The following is a 5,448-nucleotide window of genomic DNA, read 5'->3' as shown; positions in this document are numbered from 1 at the left end:
ATGCACAATTGCACAAGCAAATCATTCTATCTCAAAATATGGTTAATAGTTTTTTGTGTTTTTTTTAGTACTTAGTACTTTTAATTGGTCACTGAGGTCTTTCTTTTCTTTTGCACACAAAACTATTAGGGATTTTGCCATTTGGATACCTCTGAGATTACACTGTGGGTACACATGGCTCCAGATACTTGATGAGACGCAAGGTCAGAAAAATAGTGATTTGGGTCAATTATATGATTACAGAGCTGGTGTTTCCAAGAGAGTTCCAGAGGTCTAATCAGCCAAGTAGTGACTGAAGGGCTCAGAGGCTTGCCTGCCCAGAGTTTACTTGGCTATAGGGTTTCTGAAGTTCCTGATAGCAAACTTAGCCTTACTGCCCAGTTCCTCTTGGTTTCTGAGGTGCTGGCTGTACTTGGCTAAGTGCTCAGATCAGCAAGGTATACCAGTCTTGATCTGCCCTGAGCAGATCCCCACCCACCATGCCAGTAGTGAAGGTGTCTTCAGTCTCCCCAGAGGGATGTAACACCATCATGAAGCCCCATGTATTTCCTGGACCAGCTCACATGCCTGAAAAGACTTAGTCATGCCTGAAGACTTGGTCATGACTTGGTCATGGAGCCAATGTGGTTCACTTTAAGCAGGAGGCAGTTGCAAGGTTTCCTTGATGAAGAACTTGTACAGGTTGGTTCAGTTTGTCAGATGTGATGTACCTACTGGAGTCATCAGGCAACTTGAAGTCCAGATCTCACTTTCCTTGCTCTGAAGAACTCCAAAGCAGCAACATCCATGCCAATGGTGACCTTACTGGTGTTACTGGCTATCTCGATTTCATTCTTCAGCAGCTGCAGGGCTTCTTTCTTTTCTAGGATGTTAGGAGTAAGCATGCTCCCATCGCCTACATTTGGTGGAATCTTTCCCATATTTCTTCTTGATGACATTCTTGAGGTTGTGGTGAACCTCCGTCTGATACATATGGTTTTCTTGACATTTACTGCACCAAATGGGAGGATCTTAACTCCTGCATGGCCAGCTCTTTGCCAGCACTGTTGATCACACCAATGACTTTAAACTTGCCAGCCAAGTCAACAATGTGGAGCTACAGGGGCACCCCGTTCCCCATTCTCAACAGCTCCAGGTTTGAAGATAGAGACACCCCTCTGTCTATTCCATCTGTCTTTATCATCAGTTTCTCAATCTTCTCTTGTTCAGGTTCTTGCTAAGCCGAGTAGGTGCGATAGTTTTGTTGATGTGCTCAACAGCCTTTGAGACTCCTTTCCCCTTCTAGCGTGTTTACATCATTGTCAAGGAGTTCTAAGGCCTCATAAACACCAGTTGTCACTTTTGAGGTACAGAGATCAACCTGAACGGTGGGATTCCCATGACGGTGAAAGATCTCTCTGGCATAGATCTTGAGAATAGACATGGTTAACTTCTGGCTGCTGGATCTCATCATCAGGGGAAAAGGAAAAAGGGAGCTGTAGACACCAAGGGTGACTATTAAGCTGCAAGGTCTGGTGCACCAAGTTCCCCCTGAGCCCCTCTCTGTGCTGTCTGCCCCAATGACCCGTCTTGCTCCCAGGGACCTGATCATCTTACTTTTAAATGGAAACTTACAACATAAGGCCATTTTATAACTCAATAATATCGGTCTACTCTGTCAACACATGTAGAATTGTCAGAATACTTGCATTTAAATAGTGCATTTCATTATACCTTTTCAAATACATTGCCAAATATGTATTTTTGGAACTAATAATAAAGGGAATGCAATTAATAGTGGGGGTACTTCAACAATATTAAATGTTACCATGTATTTCTAGAATCAAATCCAAAATTTACTATTTTCCAACCAAACTTAAAATACTTTGACTTTGGGGGTCTAAGTGGCTCAATTGGTGGAGTGTCTGACTCTTGATTTTGGTTCAGGTCATGATCCCAAGGTCGTCCTGGTATCTGGCTCTGCACTGAGCATGGAGTCTGCTTAAGATCTCTCTCTCTCTCTCTCTCTCTCTCTCTCTCTCTATATATATATATATATATATCATATATATCTCCCTCTCTCTCTCTGTCTCCTCTCGCTGCCCCTCTCCTCCACTCTCACTCTCTCTAAAATAAATAAATAAATAAATAAATAAATAAATAAATAAATAAAATTAACAAAAAAAAAAAATCCTTTGACTTTAAAATAAGCAAAGGGAAAACTTGGAGAACAAAATAATATAAAAAAATAAGATAATTAAAGCTTATTATAGCACAATAAAACTCTTGGTAAATTCCCAGTGTACCTAAATGATTCAGTTGATTAAGCTTCTGGTTTCAGCTCAAGTCATGATTTTGTGGTTTGTAGGACTGTCAGCATAGAGGCTGCTTGGGATTCTTTCTTCTTCTCTCTGCCCCTACTCCACTTGCGTGTATGGGTACACTCTCTCTCTCAAGATAAAAATAAAAAAAAAAAAAAACACTTAAAAAAGAAAATAAGTCATGGCAAATTCCCATTATTGAATTGAAAACTTAATTGTCAATTTAAATTTTTTTCAATTTTTCATGACTTTTGGAGATAATCACTATTTATATTAACATTTCAGTTTTAGGAAATGTTGCCTACGTAAGATCAATACCAACAATTAAGGAATCATGATCACCAGCAATTTTTTGGCCATTTATATGTCTTCACCCTGTAGTCAGAACACCTTTTCAGTTTTATTAAAAATGTTATTATCAACTGAACATTATTATTATTTTATTAAGGATTTTGTTTTTAATCTTATATATAATAGGTTCCATTATCAACAGTTAATTCTTGTGATAAAAAAGGGAAAATTATGGGTTTTTTTAATGTTTATTTATTTATTTAGAGAGATAGAAAGAAAAGCAGGAGCAGGGGAAGGGCAGAGAGAGGGAGTCAGGGAATCTTAAGCGGGTTCTGCACTGACAGGGCCCAACTCACAAACCATGAGTTGAAATCAAGAGGCAGATGCTTAACCGACTGAGCCACCCAGGTGCCCTGTGAAAAAATGGCCTTAATATTTTGTGCAATATTAATACAGATAAACAAACTTTATCTTTTTCCCCATCCTTTTTGCACTTAAACTCTATATTTTTTTTTCAACGTTTTATTTATTTCTTTATTTATTTATTTATTTATTTATTTATTTATTTATTTTTTGGGACAGAAAGAGACGGAGCATGAACGGGGGAGGGGCAGAGAGAGAGGGAGACACAGAATCGGAAGCAGGCTCCAGGCTCTGAGCCATCAGCCCAGAGCCTGACACGGGGCTCGAACTCCCGGACCGCGAGATCCGTGATCTGGCTGAAGTTGGACGCTTAACCGACTGGCCACCCAGGCGCCCCACTATGAATATTTTTTATGGAAGAGATGTGTCTCATAAACAATAGATGCCGAATTTTTTGTTTTTGGTTTTACCCAGTCTGACATTGTCAGTTTTAATTAAAATATTCATTTCTTTTACTTTGAATGCAGTTATTACCTACTTTAATTTATGTCTATAATATTTTATTATTTTTGACCTACCTGAGGTTTTGTTTCTTCTCCACTTTCGCTTCTCTTGGATTAATAAAATGTTTATTATTTTTATTATTTCATCATTTTCCCTCTATTTACTTGTTAGACACAATTTTTCAATTGGTTAGCTGTTAATCTAGTATTTAACATGCATTTCAGACAAATGATGCATTGATGCATGCCACTAATTTATCAGTACCCAGGTAGATCAAGAAGCTTAAGATTATTTCAACCCATTTACTACTTTCTTACCTTTTAAAACTCATTTGCATGATATTTAATTCTGCATATACATAACACTACAAATACTAAATGCTTTGTACTATTAATATTAATTTATATTTATCTGTTTTCTCTTTATATATAATGTATACCCACATTCCTTCTTTGTGAATATCTTATTTTAATATTTCTTGCATTGAAGATTTGTTGGTGATAAATTACCTTTTTTTTATTTGACTAAAATAATCTTTACTTCATATTTCTTTTTATTTTAAGTGTTATTTTCACTGGCTAGACAGTATCAGGTTGTTCACTATTTTTCTTTTTTTTTTTTTCAGCACATTAAACATGCCACTACTTTGTTTTCTGGCTTCATTGTTTTTGCTAGAAACTTAGTTGTAAGTCATATTGTTGCACTTCTGAAGTTACCTTGCTTTCCTTTCTTGAGTGTTTCTGAGATTTTCTCTTTGTCCTTTATTTAGAGCAGTCTTATTGTGATATGCCTTTTCCCCCTTTGTTCATTTTATGTTTCTCCTATTCAATAGCTAAAGAATTGAACTCCACGTTATCAAGTTGATGCCAAATATTAAACACAGAACATAGTTTTGACAAAATAGTAAGAAATTTCAAAAATAGTACACCTTGGAAAGTTTACCTGATAGGATATGTGGTATTTAAAAAAAAATAAATTTTCTCTAGTTTGCAGATCTTCTTGAATGTTTTCATTTATTTGGGGTAAATGCCTAGAAATGGCCTAGCTAAGTAAAATGCTAAGTGTATGTTGTGTAAGAAACTGCCAAACTGTCAAAGTGGCTATTCCATGTTACATTCCACTAGTAATTTATATGGTTAATGGGATAGCACATTTATTATATTAACTCCCTGAGTGTTGTACTTCATATGCCACTAACTTGATATAGAAGTTTATTTCCCAAAAATCTTCAGTAAGTGAGGAATAAAGAAAATGAGGCACATAATTGCTCAAATACAGGTTATATAAAGATGATTTATACTCTTTATATTCATTCATTCACTCATTCACCTTTTCATTTACTTGACTAGATTAATGTGCCTTTTCTGTGTTTGGTACTAAATGAGTTGTAAAGGTTTGAGGAAATGATATATTCTTTGGAGGGAGGCAGATTCTATATAAAAGTTTACAAAATCCTTAGGTCACTAAAATAGATTATAGATTTTTAAGTGCTCTTTGTGTAGCTTGACCTTCCTAAAAATAAGTTCCTAAACATTGACAAGTGGATGACAATCTACAGTTTCCTCATGTAATCTTTGTTATATTATAGGTGAGATCATTAGTAGGAACAACTGAATTGGCAATATTAGGGATTAAGGAGTTAACTTTTTAAATTAACTTGTATTCAAATACATGTTAATGTTTTAACAATAGGCAAATAAGAAAGAATATGAGCAATTCTTAAGGGAAAATGGAAGGACTGGAAGAAGTTAAGAACATTCCCTAAATAGACATGTAAATAGAAAACAAAGTCTGAGACCCTCAAGATGGATTTAGGGATTCCAATTTTCATGTAAAAAGAGGTTTAGATTACCAAACAGATATTTGAAGAGGGAAAGGAAAAACCTCAGAGAAGAATTTCCAAATGCAGGAAAACACCAAGAATCTTCAATTTGAAAGGCACAAGTGAGTAATAGAAGAATGAATGGTGTTCATATGAAGACATGTCTGA

The 5,448-nt window shown here is 35.9% G+C and overlaps 1 pseudogene; it reads right to left on the bottom strand.

Annotated features, from left to right (window-relative positions):
- Window positions 1–324: 324 nt before the first annotated feature.
- Window positions 325–1,423, bottom strand: LOC112858314 (alpha-enolase pseudogene; annotated as a pseudogene).
- Between the last annotated feature and the right edge of the window lie 4,025 nt (window positions 1,424–5,448).

Source organism: Puma concolor, chromosome B1 (genome assembly GCF_028749965.1).
Source record: "Puma concolor isolate L17-30 chromosome B1, mPumCon1.1.hap2, whole genome shotgun sequence".
In the NCBI taxonomy this organism is placed as follows: domain Eukaryota; kingdom Metazoa; phylum Chordata; class Mammalia; order Carnivora; family Felidae; genus Puma; species Puma concolor.
The sequence above is the reverse complement of the archived record's forward strand: the minus strand, read 5'-3'. Positions and strand labels throughout refer to the sequence as shown.